The sequence below is a fragment of the Rhinolophus ferrumequinum genome, chromosome 4, assembly GCF_004115265.2.
Source record: "Rhinolophus ferrumequinum isolate MPI-CBG mRhiFer1 chromosome 4, mRhiFer1_v1.p, whole genome shotgun sequence".
In the NCBI taxonomy this organism is placed as follows: domain Eukaryota; kingdom Metazoa; phylum Chordata; class Mammalia; order Chiroptera; family Rhinolophidae; genus Rhinolophus; species Rhinolophus ferrumequinum.
In genome coordinates this window covers 62,903,073-62,921,214 of record NC_046287.1, presented here as the reverse complement: position 1 = coordinate 62,921,214, position 18,142 = coordinate 62,903,073, and the positions used below count along the sequence as shown (strand labels likewise).

Genomic DNA, 18,142 nt, shown 5'->3' with positions numbered 1-18,142 from the left:
ATTTGTCAAAGATTTTTGCACCTGTGATTATATGTGATATTGGTTTATAATTTTCCTGTTTTGTAAATGTTCTATGAAAATTTTTAAAATTGAGATTATGTTAGTTATACTGTATTTTATAGAGTATAGTTATACTATAGTTATATAGAGACCAAGTATTCACTCTTTTTCTATTTTTCTGAAAGAGTTTGTACAAAATTGGAGTATTTGATTCCTTAAATATTCAGAAGAATTTACCAGAGAAACCACCCATACAAAACCAAAATTTAGCAAGTGTCTCATAGGGAAAACTAGCCAGACATTTTTGTTTCCTCAAATTTCTAAGTTTAATCCACCATCACAAAAACTCCCCCAAATTTTACTGTGTTTTCATTCCCCCAAGAGAGGCACTCAGCAAGTGCTATCATCAACCCATGCCCAGACGTAGAAAATGCTCTTAGATGAAGATAGAAGCTGGATACGAACAGGTCATTGTTCTACCCTTTTGGAACTTTAGATCATCTGATCCTCATTGCTTTTATAACTCTTTGCTACCTTAAAATATGTGGATTTTGGTAATATACCTGATTTTTTCTGGTTGTTATTGCAAAGCAGTGGCCTACCATTATGTATGATATTCTACCTATGTGCAAAGGTATAGGCTACCTTAATTTTTCAAACAGATAATAGTCTTTCGTTTGTCTGGAATCAAGGTACTAGAAGTCTTAAGAGTTCTTTATGTCTTTTTAATGTTTATCAATGTCACCTGTTCATTGATTTTTTTTTCTTTCTTTTAATTCAGAAAATATAATCTGCTGACTTTAGGTGTATGATGGTCGTTGTGCTCTTATAAATTCCCAAACTGGGTTGAAATAAGAATTGACATAGTTCCTATTTAAAACACAGATTAAAAACCCTCAGACCTGGAAAGTCTCCCAAATGACTGGGTTGGCGGTTAGGAATCTGTAATTTTAATATACTTGCCAAGAAATTCTGATATAGCCCATCTACACAAAGACATTTGGAAACCACTGAACTAGGCATGACGTGATTAAAAAGTAATGTTCTGAGTCACTATTTTTATGATGAAATGCAGGAAATTTCATGGACTGTAAATAGAGGGGAGATCAATTTTCAGCTCCCACTCCTAGTAGGTATGGAAATACAGATCTCTGAAAGAAGTTTAAAACCACTTCCCAGCATTACAGGACATAAAATAATGTAGAGATGATAGAAAAAGAATGTGAAGGCTAGAACTAAAAAATTATCATCCTATAGGCAGAGCACTGTCTCTCACCTGTGGCTGTGGTGGCTGAAAATCACATTTCAGGAGGCTGGAAATCCATTTCTAGGATTATTTAGAAAAGACCAAGAACTATGGGTAATTAGTTAATAAGGATCTTGAAATCAGAAGGAAATACTTCTGAGCAGACCAGGTTATGAGGATTGAGAACAATGTGCATCTCACAGAAGTGGGCCCACACTGAACCAAAATTGCTCCTGTAGCCCCACTATTGGATATTGCTATAACCAGTATTTTAGTGAAAAGGAACTAGAATTTTATGTGCAAACCTTAACTGGTTTTTGTAAGTAATTATATAAAAGATACCTATTTATATGAGATCTCATTTTAAAATATAGGTTTATTTTCAATAAATAACATTATTGCCTTTATAGTTCCTAATTTTAAATCTTTTAAAGTATTTTTAAAAATACACTTTTACTTGGTGATGGACCCTACCTATTGAAATCAAGAGTTTGACAACCAGAAATGGAAAAAGAGGTAAATCTAGGCAATCTTTACCAAAGTCTCTCCAAATGAAGCCTTACTTACATATGTAACACATTAGGTGACACACTGGATATGCAGTCACTAATTCAAAGGGCTCAGGATGAAAACCAGCATACTTGCTATAGTGCAACAAGTGTGACTATGTACACATAAGATATTCAGTGAATGCAGAAAAATGAGTACCTAATTCTGTTTGTTGGAGGAAGTAGAGCCAAAGAAATTCCACCAAGGAGATGATCTTTAAAAGTTAAGTATGAGCAACATAGGTGGATAAATGTTTATAAGGAGGTTCAGGTACAGGAGACAAGATAGTAGAAAATGACTACCTTTAATAATATGGTGTGCTCTGAAGAAGTTTGATAGTCTTTTGGACTGATGTACCCTGTTTCCCTGAAAATAAGACCTAACAGAACAATCGGCTCTAATAGCAAAACTTAATATAAGATTCGGTATTATATTGTATTGTACTATATTATGTTATGTTATATTATATTATATTGTATTGTATTGTATTGTATTGTATTGTATTGTATTGTATTGTATTGTATTGTATTATATTATTATAAAGACCCAGTCTTATATTATAGTAATTTAAGACCAGGTCTTATATTAATTTTTGCTCCAAAAGATGCATTAGAGCTGATTGTCCGGCTAGGTCTTATTTTCGGGGAAACACGGCAGGTATTAGTTAAGGTACAAATGGGGAATGGGTTTGAGTAGTTTAAGAGATATTTGAGTTCAAGTGACATTTTAAACAATGCTAATAAGTTCAGACGTTATTCTGAAGATGAATTAATAGTCATTGAAAGATTTGATTAAAAAGAGTGGCATGAATAACTATGTTTTAAGAACATCATTTGGGCAGTGTATAACATGGTTTAGGAAAGGGATATCCTAAAGTCAGAATTACAATCATAATTACATTCTAAGAATGCAATTCTGAATATGTAGAGGAGGACATGGGTTTTAGAGATTATATTAAAGATATAGTTTATAAAATTTGGTCAATGATTTGCTGAATAGTAGTGAAAACAAAATAAAAAGTTGAGAATGAACCTAGGTTCTTATTACCATTATTGTGGAAATAACCATGACAGAAATTCCATGAGGAGAAACATATTTGTATGGAAAAAAATGAGCTCAGATATAGACTTGAAAGTTTGAGATTTCTACTGAGTGTCCATTAAGATGCAAAATAGGATGAAAAAACATCCGTTTTAAGCTTCTGATGGAAGATTTGGGTGCCAATAAAGCTCGACTCATCAGCATATATATAATAGCTAAAAACACAAAAAGAACACGTAGGAATCATAAGTAAAATGAAAGAAGAAAGAGGTTCAAGGACTAAGTGCTGGGGAATATTAATGTTTTGTGATGAACAGAAAAAGGAAGCTACCATAGTAGAAACTTCTGAAAATTTATGATCATAGAAATCGCAAAACTACATGAAGTGGATACTAAATAAAGGGATAATTGGGGCAAACAATGCTGAGGGATTAAGTAAGATAAGTACAGTTTGGCAATTGGGAAATAGATCACAGATTGCTTGTTACAGGAGAATGTTTGTTCTCCCATTCTCAATGGTGATAAGTGGCTGCCTAGAATTAACATTATATGTTTTAGCCTTCAGTGCTGCTAGCTGTGGCCAAATGACTATGTTCTCGCCAAGAAGGTATAAGAACAATTGTTCTATCATCATTTCCAGGATATTCTCTTAAAAAGCAGCTGAAGCAGGCCTTTTGTCTTCTTTTTCTTTGTTCCGTCCTTCTTTTCTCTGTTTGAAATGGAGACCTGATTACTGGAGATGGGACAGCCATCTTGGACTGCAGTATGGTCCTGTGAATGGTGGTCATGTAGCAGAGTCATAGATCCAGGGAGCCTGTGTCCCCAAAGACTTCATAGAGCAGCTCTGCCGTACTGTCCCTAGACTTCCCATGTTAAGAATACATCTTGAGTAAGAAATAAATTTCTATGTTACTTACACCTTTTTATTTTATGTTTTAGTGCTACTTGTTGAACCAGTCCTTACTGATGAACTTTGTTGGAGTATTTTTCATGAAATTATAGGCATTAACCTTATTACTCTACATTATTCAGCACATGGTATATGAGTAAGTGAATGCAGTAAGTGACTTCTGTTTTTTCAAGAAATTTGATGGTAAAACCATGGTCAAACTGCTTCACATTGTGAAGTCATTTTAAATGGTGCTTAAGTACTATAATAACAAGGGAAATTGCTCATGCTACAGCATTTTTAGAACAGGAGGATACAAAAATTGCATGTACTGCATGATACGATATGAAAGTACCCTATACACTGGGGTGCGGTGGGGGGAAGACGTAAAAGAATACATCAACCTGTTAATTTTTTTTTGTTTTTTGAAGAGACTATATATGATGCTTATTTATTTTCTTGTAGTATTTGTAACCCAGACTTTATTTAATTATGTTTTTTTATTTAAAATGAAATAGTTATTGAAGATATTGGGAGAGAGAACCCTGAGAAAGGAAAAAATAAAGATTTTCTGGGACTGAGGCTGACAATTGAGGTATGAATGTTTAATTTCACCAATAGATATGGTGAAATTATCTCAAGTATAATTCTGCATCCCTGGTGTAGGAACAGAGAAGTCCAGAGGCTACAATGACCAGGCCCACAGTCTGGTAAAAGGGGAAAGGGATAAAGAAGTTGTGATTAATATAATGGACTGTTGGTATTTGACCAGGCAAAGAAAAAAGTGAAGCCAGAAAACTGATTGACTTCTTCGGGGCTCTAGTCCTGGAGGCTGAAATCAAATATAATGTAGGTGAAGAGACAAGAGTTGAAAGGGTTGTAGTGATAAGAGAGTAGGTTTTCAAATTTAAGATTCCAAAGATGTATGAGCTCTGATGATTACATTTTGTGACCGTGACCCTAGACTGGGCTACTGAAGCAGAGTGTGCTATGTTAAGGCCATTGGAGATCTGGTAAGTTCATTAACTCAGTGATTAGTCAGAATGTTTTAATGAGGCTTGCAATTTATTTAAATTAGTGAAAATCCAAACCATAGTATCACAAATATGAAGGGACACTTGAGAATAGGTGCAGTATCTAATAACTTTCTGACTGTTATCTAATAAATGATTGATGATTCATTATCAGTTATTGACTGAAAATGGAAACAGAACCTTCAATTCATGAAAAGCATTTTTTAAAAAATTTGAGAATGTATTGCTAAAAGAAAACCCAAGGTGTATTACAAAGAAGATATGGAAGCCCCACTTCAGAGATTCCATTTATACCTTCAGTCAGGTATAAATGCATCTTTCTACTTAACATAAACAAAATTTATTTATTTGTCTACATGTGTTCTCTTAAACTGATTTTTTGTGAAGTTCTTGACTTAAAAGACTGATTTTATATCGTCAAGATATTGCACAGTGTTTGGCACATTATGGAAGTTCAACACATTTCTGTTATACGAATGTTTTTACTGACGTAGTGCTAAAAATAAATCTATATCCCTGTAGCTTGCAACCTGAGAATCAGTCATTCACAACAAATGAATTTACATTTCCAATCATAGAATATGTTCAATTATAAGTAGAGGGCTTATTAGTTGGGAATGGAAAGAAAGGACACACTGATATCAGGTTGAGAACTAAATGGTTTTATAAGCTCCTTCCTAGCTTATAGATTCTATGAGTCTGTAACAACTAGTTGTTAGCTTCTCTCTATGGGTTATTATGGATGGATCCCATCTCTTCTCACTGGAAAACATCAATTACCAACAGTACATCTTATTATACCATTATAGAACATTAGGATTCAAAGGAACATTAAATGTCCCCTTGTTCACAAGCCCATCTGTTTGCAAACCTCCAAGTTAAACAAGAGGAACTCTAGACACAAGGCAAAGAAAGGTAACTTCTCAATTCTTTCAGTTCTTTGTTAGCATTACTAGGGTTCTATGGTCCTTTATATAATAAGTAACCCTTTTTATCCCCTCTCATGTTTATAAGGTGTTGAGACATAAGTAACAAAAAATGGAGATAAAAAATGATGATAGTGCAAATTGGAGACGATATCTTTAGATGTGTGGTCATACTGGACAACCTATTACTGACCTTTGGATTAAATTTCTTCCCTAGATTGAAAGGCTTTGCCTTTTGAAGGTAATGCCTGAACTTGGAAACTTATCACATGGTAGGGAACATACCAAAATGTATTTTCTCTGCAGCAGGCTGAAGTTCAGCAATAAGAGGCTGAGTTGAACATGTTGCAGGTCTTCTTCTAAACACACCCAAATATAAGTGACTCCTTCTCTTTGGGGAAGGAGGTATGAGAGAGGTTTTCCCATACTTCTCTCTTCTAGGTAGTAGAAATCCCCTTCTATTGCAGGTACCATTCTCCTCTCTTCACAACACCCAGTGCCGAAGTGTTATCCTAAGTAACACTGGGACTTTCAAAAGATCACCCTATCGAGTGCTGTCTTTGCTAAAAATAACTAACGATCTTCCCTTTTCCTGCTCTTATTTCCCATTCCCTTTCAGCTCTGTTCTATATACTACCAACAAAAAATGGTTGATCTGTATTTTGGGTAGTGTGCTCCACCCTTAATAAATAAGTATTACATTGTACCTCTGGAGATCTTCCTCCAAGACTTTATGAGACAATGTTGGGGAAGATGCCTAAGGGGAAGCAATTCATAATAAATGCCCTCAGGTCACACACGAAGTCAGCAGGTTACATTGGGGAATGTTCCCTGCTAGGTGAGTAGCTCTTTTGGCTCCTTACCTAGCGCAGCTACAATATGTTTATTATGAACACACTCTTTTCAAAGAGGCAAAAAAAATATTTAGTTTGGGGATTCAAGTTCCTGCAGCTCATTCATACCACCACAGCTCATAGATGATTATCTCTATCTCCCTGCTTCCTTCATAGCTAGGAATTCCTAAATCAGAGGTCACAAATTCAAATATTCACAGAGGCCACATAAACAATGTAAACAAGCAAAGCAAAAAGGTGGAATTCATGAGCAAATAATGGGGATTGTGGCAAATATTAGGTTGGTGCAAAAGTAATTGTGGTTTTTGCAATTATTTTTAACCTTTTAAACTACAATTACTTTTGCACCACCCCAATGGAAAGTACATGCCACATGGAAAGAGGTAGCTGCAATGCCATGTGACGAGTTGTCATGGATTTTCATGGTAAACTAGTTTTCCTTCTATCTTCCAAATTTTAAAAGGAAGCTGACAAAGTCAGACTTTTATGTGAAGTCCTTTGAATATGAAGTATATAAAACTAATTTAAAATAAAGAACTATTTTTACCACACTAATATAAAACAAATAAAAATAAAACCCCAAACTAAAATACATAGACTGTATATGGCCCATAACTACACATTTCCAGTTGCTCCTCTGTATTAAATCACTTGACTCTTGACCCACCTACTCTTCTTTGTACCAGACAATGTTTTAGCATGCCCCGCCCTGCTGGCCTTCTCGTCCTGACAACCAAGTCATAGCCTCTGGCTCATTACTGTGAATTGCATTCACGGAGCCAAGCTCCCCTTCTCGCTCATCCTCAGATATCCAGAATCAGGAAAAAACAAACAAACAAACAAAGAACAAAACACCTTTTTCGTATTAGAATTTGGCTTTTCAAGAGGATATACATTTTCACAATGTGAGCCATGGAATGTCATTTTTAAACTTGATTTTTTTTTTTTTTTTACCTTGGACCTGGTACAGTCAGAGTAGAAAGGATTCAGGTTAGCTTTGGGAGTGTGATACAGTGAACACATCCTTGATGAGAAGTCTGATAAACACAGCTTCTAATCTGGTCTCTCATTATTTAGCAGCATGAACTTATTCAAGTCCCTCGGCTCTATTGAGTTTTCAGTTTCTCAGATGCAAAATGGAGATGCTAATAAAGGATTGTTATACGGATTAAATGGGATAGTATATAAGAAAGTACCACGAAAACCATTAAGTGTTATTGAAACATAGGACATTATTATGATTGATGCTTTTAACATTTAAATCTAAACTTGCCTTGAATTTCTTTTATTTTATTAAAATTGCTGGTTTTCTTTTTGTCTTATAGAATGGAATTAACAAAAGGCCATATAAAAAGAGAATAACTAAATCTCAAAGCAGGGTCAAGTTTTAATGGAATATATTGATCTGGTACACTATTTTTCCCAATATTTTATTCTTGGAACATATTGAGTATTTACTAGGCACTGGGCATATAGGGAAAAACATGACAAGAAAAGAACTGGCCCTAGAGGAACTTAAATTTCTTATTAGAGAGAGCGATCATACACATGCAAATAAACACAAATTTTAATTGGTTTATGAGCTTTAAGGTGAAATAAAAGAGGATATGGAAATATGATAGAAAGTGACAATATGCAAAAAAGGAGCCTGTTTCAATAGTATAGTCAGGGAAAGCCTCTCAGAGTAAGTGACATTTGAGCAAAAATAAGCCATGCGGGAGTCTGGGAGGAAAGTATTCCAAGCAGAGGAAGTGACAAATTCAAAGTTTTAGAGGCAGGAATAAGCTCGGTATATTCAAGGAACAGAAAAAAGACCACGCTTAACAGAACAAAGTGACAAAAGGGAAAGAGGTAGGAGATAAGGTACAAGAGTTGGAAGGGGTGGATCACGTGGCGCCCTATGGATCACAATATGGATAATGGTCAAATGTATGGATTTTGTTCTGAATACCCTTAGGTTTGAGCTGGAGTAAGGCCACTTCAGCTGCTTAATGGAGGGGGACTGATTTTAAGGGGACAGGAGTAAAAGAAGGGAGTGCAGTCTAGGAGAGATGTAACGCTGGCTAGAACTAGACTTGTAGCAGTAGAGGTAGGGTGACATCGTAGGATTCAGAACATATTGTGAAGGTGAAGCCAATGGCATTTGCTGGTGAATTTTATGTGAGCGTAAGGAAACGATAAATGTCCTGAGTGATATCTAGGTTTTGGGCCTAATTTCCTGGGTGAATGCTATTGCCAGATAACAAGATGGGAAAGACCAGAGAAAAAGCAGATAGGATGGGGATAGGAGATGAAAACAAAAAGGGCTCTTTCAGACATGTGGCATGTTAAATGTGACTCCTATTGTACATCCAAGTGGAGATATCAAGTAGGACACTGGATGTTTGCATCCAGAACAGGGGAGTAAGACCAGGGCTGGTTATCTAGAAGGCATTTAAAGCCACAGGACTAGATAAAATCATATAGGGAGTGAGTATACTTAGAAAAAAAGAGACAAAGACTCTTGTGTGCTGCAACCTTAGATAGTCAAGAAAGAGGAAGGCCAGCAGAGTAAACAGGGAAGGAGCAGCCAGAGTGGTAGGAGAAAAAAACCAACACTTAAAATTAGGCTGTCTTAGAAGCAGAAAGAAAAGTAAGGAACAATCAATATGTCAAATGTTTCTCACAGGTGAAGGAAGATAAAGCCAGGGAATTAACATTGCATTGGCAAAATGGAGGTTGTTAAGAGAACTTCGAAGAGGAGTTTTAATTAAGTGCTGGCACAAAGCCCTAATTGGAATAGGACAAAAAGAAAATGGGTGAGTAGAAAATGGTGACAGTAACTACAGACAACTTGTTGGACTTTTTTTTTTTTTCTTTCTATAACTCTGAGCAGAGAAGTAAGCAGTACTTAAAAGGTTAAGCAGCGTTTATGGAGTTTCTATGTATGTGGATACAGAGAGTGAGTCAAGGAGGTAAGACAGAGAAGGATATGATGAAATTGATGAGCAAGAGTTATAACAGAAATTTCAGAATACATGAGTACAGAATACAGTTTCTTGGAACTAAAAGGAATTTTGAACCTGACTTATGTTTATAAGCCTAAATGGAACATTAGAGTGTTTCCTCCATTGTCAGGTAATCTGCATTTTGACAGTTGTCTTAGGTTTATCTAAGTCCTTGTTTGTTCCTGGATTGGAAAGCACTCAGCCTTTTATCACTAAGTATGATGTTACCTGTAAGGGTTTTTGTAGATTGCCTTTTAAGGTTGAGGAAGTTCCCTTCTGTAAGTAGTTTGCTGAGATCTGATCTTAGATAGGTGTTAGATTTTTTTTTTTTCCAAACTGTATCCAGCTTTATTAAAGATACTTGTCATAAACAACCATGGTATTACAGGCAGGACATGGGCAGACAATCGGTAACAGTATACAACTTTCACACTCCCTTCTTCAATGGACTACCAAAATCAGAAAGCCACTATAAAAACCCAATGAAGTCTTCATTTGATGCTCCGAACAGGTAAAGCTTAGAGTGAGGGCTGACATTTCACATTAAGCATGTTGTTTAACAACTTTTCACAAGCAGACCCGGACTTTCAGGAAATGAAATGAAAATGGCAGAATTATCAATCTGTAGGTCCACAATCTAAAAATGGAACTGCTGCTCTTTTGAGGGATGCCATCTCAATGGTGACACTGATGTAGGTGATGTTGGATATCCTAGCAGTTTTTGAGTGTGGGCCTGGGTCGTGTTTCGTGAAGCCGAAGAATGGAAACACGGACCAGCGAAAGGCAAAAAGTTTTTTTTAAAAGGATAGTTTATTAGAGGCAGGAGAAGAAGTTGCAGCTCCCGAGTGGGAGGGGGTCCCGAATGGGGGGTGCCCCATGACTGAGGCAAAAGCTCTTACTTTTATACCTTCCTTTGCCTGCTTGGGGAAGGGGAGCTGTTTGAAGGGTAACTTGTTTGAAGAAGGGACCTGGGGCCTTCTAATGAAATTTGTCTACCAGGTTTGTTCTGCTTGCCCATCCTAAAGGAATTAGCAAAGTAACCCACTCTTTATCTATCAGATCAACTCTGTTTGTCAGGCCAAAATGAATTTTATGATTAACCTCAAGGCCTTGTTACATTATGTCCTGAAGCGAAGGAATGATTTCAAAACCTGAAGTTTTAGGATATGGCTGTCTTTGTTTATTCCACCAGGGACCTCCCTGTCTACCTAGGGACATGCTAACTCTCCTGTATCAACACTAGAAAGTCCAGATTGCCTGACGTACTCATAACCAATTTTTCTGGGTCAGGTCCCAAGAGGCCTCTGGGTTTAAGGAAATCCATGCTTAAAGTGGAGAGGAAAGGGAGATAAAAACATAAAAACGAGTTTGAGTTTTTCCACACAAGGTGTTTGTGCCAAGGTGGCTAATGTGTGTCAACATCAAGGGATCCCTCCTCCTAGGAACCAAGAGGAAGTCTCTCAAAACTAGAAGGGAAAGGTGTTTTTCCCCATGTCAATCCAGCTTTGGAGACATTCTATTACTAATATATGTCCTTCCCCAAAAAACAACAATGAAGTGTTCTGTGTTTTAACAACATAGCTTAAAAAAAAAGTAAAACAACAATCTGTATTTTTATAAAACTTGATAAAATCTAGTATTTCAAACTGTACATTCACCAGAAGTACACATTTATCAAACATGCACACACTTCACTTGGCATCTCCAGCACCTTCAGCTTTCTGGGCCTGGTCTGTTTTGGCATCTCCATTTTCTGCAGGGTTATTCCCGTCCTTGCCAGCATCAGCTTTTCCTTTTTTTTCCCTTGGGTACCTTCTCTCCCTTCTTTGCAGGGACCTTTCTAAGCTTGGGCTCTGGCTTTGGAGGAGCAGCTATAGCAGATAACCTTGTGGATGTTCTCTGTGGCTTGGCTTTATCTCCTTTAGCATCCCTTCAGCCTTTCTCTTGGGCATGATGGCCAAGGCAGCGAAACACAGACGCTGGACGCGCGGATGCAGCAGTCGATCCCGGGGGTAGTTCTCGCCTCTTCTTCACACTGCTCAAGGGTGTTAGATTTTGTTAAATGCTTTTCATTCAATTATTGTGATAATTGTATGGTGCTGCTCTTTAAATTTTAATATGGTGAATACATCAATTTGGTTCTCAAATGTTAAGCAATCTTCCATTCCTGAGATAAGCCCCATTTGGACATAATGTAGTATCTTTTCATTGTTTTGTTGAATTTGATTTGCTAAACTTTTGTTAAGCATTTTTGCATTTATGCCTATAAAGAATATTGGTAGGCAGTTTTTTGTTTTGTTATTTTCTTGCAATACTTTTCTTTGGTTTTGGTATCAGAGAGGGGTGGCTCTATAGAATGAATTAGAAATTATTTTTTTCTTTTAATTTTCTCCTGTAAGATTTCAGTAGAATTGGTATTATTTATTTCTTAAATGTTTGATAGAATTCCTCAGTGAAGCTAGGGTCTGGAGTTTTCTTGGTGAGAAGATTTTTAACTATTAATTCAATTTCTTTGATACATACAGAGCTATTCAAATTATTTGTTTCTTCTTGAGCAAGTTTTTCCAGTTTGTGTCCTTCAGGCATTTGCTCTTTCATGTAAGTTGTCAAATTTATTGGCATATAGTTTTTTTCATAATATTCCCTTAGTATCCTCTTAGTAGCTGAAGAATCTAGTAATGTCACTTTTCTCATTCTTGATACTGACAATTTGTATCTTTTCTCTTTTTCCTCATCAGTTTGGCTAGAGGTTTATCATTTTCATTGATCTTCTCAAATAACCAACTTTCAGTTTCATTGTTTTTCTTTAATGCTTTGCTATTTTCTATTACATTGCTTTTTGCTCATACCTTATTATTTCCTTTCTTTTGTTTATTTAAGGTTTAATTTGCTCTTTTTCAAAATTCGTTTGTTTGCTTGTTTACTGAGGAAGCTGAAGTCATTAGGTTGAAATCTTTCTTTTTATCAAATATATTGTAAAGCTATAAAGTTCCTACTAAGTACTGTTTTATATGCATCCCACAGATTTTGATATGTTGTGCTTTCTAATTTCAGAGAAATTAGGGAAATGTTTGGGGAATTTACAGATATATTTCGGTTATTTATTTCTAAGTGATTCCATTTTGATTGGGCCCATTTTGTGTGTAAGAAACGTGAGCCTCAGAGGATGTGCTCTATGTTTTCCCTTTGTCCCTGCAGATCCATTTCTTACTCTCCACTTTGATTTGTGCCTTGGGAGGTTATGTGTGTGGATTACAACAATGGGCTCTCTTTTGCCTTTGCTTTGATTTTGATTTTTCAATTGGGAGCACTGACAGTAGACTGGAGGGAAGGAGGTGAGCTATATGTGACCAGGGTACCAATTCCCCTAGTACTCTCCTTATAAGATCACTACTCCTTTCCTAAATGGTTCCCTTGAACAAAGATCAGTCAGTATGCTGCTCCACAGAGCTTTCTCGGCTATGACGACTGCTCTCTATTTTTGCCTTTTAGGACTAGTCAAGGAATCACTCCTGTAATTACTAGTCTTTGAACATTGCACTGTCTCTTAGGGGTTGTGAATAGCCTCTGTACTAAATTTCTTCAAATTATCCCAGTTCAAATATTCCATCTGGTTCCTCCGAGACACTGATGGATACAAAGAAGACTTTGAAGGGTGGAAGAGCTGTTCTCAAGGAGCTAATAGGAGAAACAAGCCATATATACACAACCTATTGTTAATTATCTTTAATGTATCTGTTAAGTGTCAAATGAGTGAAACAGTCATTAATGACTATAGGGATTCCAGCGTGGAAAAAAGAATTCCAGATAACAAATCCGTTCTAAGTTTGTATCTGATTTTGGAATACTTTTTCTTTGTTTCCTAGGTAGAGAAAGCTCTAATCTAAATTGTGAACTAAGTAAAAAGAAGACTTCCCATAGGAGGTAGAATTCAGCCAGGCAGTTGAAACATGGAGTGTATTTTAAGAAGCAGAGATGTGGGAGAAGACATAGGCTAACCTGAGATTGTTCTCTAATTATTTAATGTATATATTTTGCTTCCCCACGCCTGTACATATTCCAAAAAGGCTTATAATACTGCTATGTGACTTATGTCTTTTATCAGATAATGGAACAAGCCTGTTGGGAAAGCTGGCCACTTGGATTAGGGAAGGATGCTTTGACCCTGCTTCTAGGGAATACAGTCAAAGTTGTCCTGGAATGAAGGATACAAACAAAGAGAAATTACAATTACAGCTGACACAAAGAATCAAGTATCTGAGCAGTGATATCAGCCCGATATTTAAAAGGAGGATTTGAGTCAACAGATAGGTGATAAAGCATTAAGCCAAGAAAAGATCAATAACATACAGAGGGTGCCAAAAAAATGTATACCCATTTTAAGAAAGGAAATAAAAACTATTAAAATTGTAATACTCAATATATACCGATAACAAAAGATGAATACAAGTCATGCATATACATTTTTTTTTGGCATCCCCGTTATTGGTAAGTAGAGTACAGGTTGTAATGAATCAAAAGAATGCAGGTCACATACAGTGAGAAAAAAACTTCTGAGTACTTACAGTAGTCCTCCCTTATCTGTGGTTTCACTTTCTGTAGTTCGTTACCTGTGTTCAACTGCGGTCCGAAAATATTAAATGAAAAAATCCAGAAATAAAGAATTCATAAGGTTTAAATTTTGCATTGTTCTAACTAGCATGATGAAATCTCATGTCATCCTGCTCTGTCCCACCTGGCACCTGAATCTTCTCTTTGTCTACTGTAGCCATGCTGTGTACAATACCGGCCCATTAGTCACTTAGCAGCCCTCGCAGTTATCAGATTGTCTGGGGTCCTATGGCGGTGCTTATGTTCCAGTAATAATGGCCCCAAAGGCAAGAGTAGTAATGCTGGCAGTTCAGGTATGGCAAAGAGAAGCCTTAAAAAAAGGTGAAAGTTCCCAACTTAATAAAGGAAAAAAAAATCATGCTGAGGTTGTTAAGATCTACAGCAAGTATCAATCTTTTATCTGTGAATTGTGAAGAAAAAAAATAAATTTGTGCTAAATTTTCTGTCTCACCTTAAACGGCAAAAGTTATGGCCACAGTGTGTGATACGTGCTTAGTTAAGATGGAAAAGGTATTAAACTTGTGGGTAGAAGACGTGAACCGAAAACGTGTTCCGATTGATGGTAACATATTGCACCAGAAGGCATTCAGAAGACTTCAACAAGGGATCCCCTGAAATGAGTGACCACATTCACATAACTTTTATTACAGTATATTGTTATAATTTTTCTATTTTATCATTAGTTGTTAATCTCTTGCTGTGCCTAATTTATGAATTAAACTTTATCATACGTGTGCATCTACAGGAAAAACGTAGTATATATAGGGTTCGGTACTATCTGTGGTTTCAAGAGTCCACTGGGGGTCTTGGAAAGTATTCCCCATGGATATGGGTGGACTACTGTATTATTACAGAGCATTGTCCAGGAAGCCTTGAATTGACACTTTAATAAATATTGATGGAGTAGGTGAAGGAATGATTAAGTGAATACTTCTATAGACAACATGTACATTTCTACAAGAGAACACTTATGGGATGAATAAATTCTATGATGGGATGAATAAAGTCTATGCACAGAGCATAGACTCTCAGATAGTGAGACTACAGGGAGTTAGAGTTTAGGGGTGAAGAGAGAGACACATATGTCAGTGATTATCTTGGAAATGCACTAAAATATGGACCCACGCAAATGCGTTGTGACTTTATTAATAACTGTGAGGCAAAAGCAGACCAAAATCTATTAGTGTTTCAGGTAAACTAAATATTTTAAGTCTTTTAAAACTTATTCAACATATTTTTGAAGAAGAGAGTGAATACTATGGGGTGGGGAGAACTAGAAAGATGATTGTTGGAGTTTGCACTCAGCTTCTCCTTTTTGCCTCATGGAGTTCAACTTTGGTCTCAAATTGCATCTTCCAAATTACCAGCCCAAAAGCTTTCAGTGAACCAGCCTGGTCCTTCTTGAAGGGGAAATAAGGACTACCTGTTGTTATTCAACCATGTCCCTTAGAGAGCTTAATTCAGTATCTTTAAGACATTCAGACTCTCCTCAAAAAGAAAGACTTCTAGGAGACTGTTATTAATGAAGACAAGCCTGAAAGCTTTGAAATACCACTTTAAAGAATACCAACTGATTATATAAATGGCATTAAGCCACTTTCTACCTGCAGATATCGTGAATAACAATTTTTCCAGTTCCATTTTTATATGATCTTTTTTTTTCACATTGATTTGCTATTCTACTTGAATCAGATTTAAAATTCCATATGTGTGTTGGTCTTTTTATAGGCTCTCTATTCTACTCTATATCATTTGTCAATTTGTCTGTTTCTGCATTGATGCACAGTCTTAATTGCTGTAGTTTCATCATTAATTCTGATATCTGACAGGACATGTCTTTTCTCTTAGCTGTCTTTAGACACATCCTAATTATTGTTAGCAGCCCTTTACAATTCCATAGAAATTTAAGAATCAGCCTCAAAGTCTCGTTATGACTTTGACTGGAGTTTCATTGAGTCTATAAAGCAATGTGTAGTGAATTGATAATTCTATGATATGTTTCTATCACAAACATGACTTCTCCAATGATTTTGGTCTTCTTGAATGTCTCTTAATGGAGCCTCATAATTTTTGCTCTCAGGCCTTGTACATCTTTGATTAGGTTTAGTCCTAAATATTTTACAGTGTTACTTGCTATGTTAATATCTTTATTTAAAATTTTATTTTTATTTACTACTGATGTAGATAAATGCAATAGAATATTATATTTTGCCCTTTTAAAAATTGTTCAATTCTATTATTTTAATAATTATAATGTTATATATTTTATAATATATTTTTATAATAATTCTCTTTTGCTACTTTATGGTTTTCTATTTAAACAACCTCATATCATCTGTAATAATATCATCTGCAAATAATGCCAGTTTTTTTCTTCCTTTCTAAATTTTCTGTCTTATACCTTACTCTTTTCCCTACCTTAGTCAACTGGCTAGGAAATTGTATATCTAGTTCATACTATAAAAACAAATAACCTTGGATGCATTGAAGACTCAAATATCATAAGTAAAATTTTTGCAGATAATAGACACGACATATGGGTAGGAAGCTTTTTCTTCAACAAGATATCAAAACTACTAACCATAAAGAAATAGATACATTTGTGTATATTAAAATGAAAACCTCTGATAATGAAAAAACAAAGAAAGTGCACAAACTCTACAAATAGGAAAGAATATATGTGCCACACTTAAAATTGACAAAAGAGAGTCACTATCTCTTTATGGTTCTTTAATATAGTTCTTTAATATAATCCCTTTAATAAAGAACCTCTACAACATAATATTAAAATGGAAAATTGTTATTTCACAGAAAAAAGATATCTGCGGCCAATAACCGCATTTAGAGATATTCAATTCTATCAGTGCTGAGGAAAATGAAAAAAAGACCATAATGACATATTTTACTAATTCCATTGTTAAAAAAAAATAGACGTCTAAAGATACCAAGTATTAAAGAATATGCACATCAATAGGATTTCTTATCAATTTCTGGTAGTAGTGTAAGTTGATATAACATCTTTAGAAAAAAAGTTATTATCTTGGAAATTTGAAGTTACGTATCTTACAACCCAACAATTCAACTTTCTGGTATATACCCAAGATAAATAATTGCACAGGATCACCAGAAGACATGAACAACAGCATTCACATCATCAGTGTTCATAACAGTAAAAATGTGGATACAACCTGGAGGGAATGGATAATTAAATTATAATATATTCAAACAATGGAATATAGAAGTGAACTGAATCAACCCCATGTGTCACTGTAGGGAAGATGTTGAAGAAAATTTGCCTTCATTGGTTGATGTGAGCTTTCGTCTATTAGCTTTTATCTGTTCCTGTATGTGAGGTGATTTCTGTGCTGTGATCAGTGGTTGAGTAAATTCCCCCTTTGGTCTCATTCTCCTGAGCAGGGGAGATATGACATGATGTTGCTTTCTTGGTCTCATTCTCCCAAGCAGAGGAATTATGGGATGAGGTTGTTTTTCTGTCCCCCTGCGGTCTCATTCCCCAAGCAGGGGATACATAAGATGAGGTTTTCTGTTTGGTCTCATTCTCTTGAGTAGGGGAGATATGAGATAATGTTTGTTGTTCTGTCCGTGTTGTGAGGTGATGGTAGCTTAGGGTTAAAGAAATTCTTGATCAGAGGTTGAGAGAATTCCCTCTTTGTTCTGTCTGTTTCACCCACATCAGCAGATGAAGTAAAGAAGTAGATAAGTTATATCAGGTCGATGTGACAGGCATATTGCCAGGCTTTGGAAGACCTTGGGCTGATGGTCCCAAGCAAGAACAGTAGATATTGCTTATCCGGATGAATTGGCCCTTCTGCCAGATGGGCAGCATTCATATCAGTAACTGCCGGACCCTCCTGGAACTGGCCATTCCTTGAGAGGGGAGGCAGGAACATAAAACTTGACTCTGGGGTGCATCTAAAGAGATATATAAAACAGACCTCAGGTGGGTTGATTGATTGATTGCTGTTTCAAGAAATTGCTATTCAG

At 35.9% G+C, this 18,142-nt stretch overlaps 1 pseudogene; it reads right to left on the bottom strand.

The window, feature by feature from the left end:
- Positions 1-11,217: 11,217 nt before the first annotated feature.
- LOC117021643 (non-histone chromosomal protein HMG-17-like) lies at positions 11,218-11,478 on the bottom strand (annotated as a pseudogene).
- Between the last annotated feature and the right edge of the window lie 6,664 nt (positions 11,479-18,142).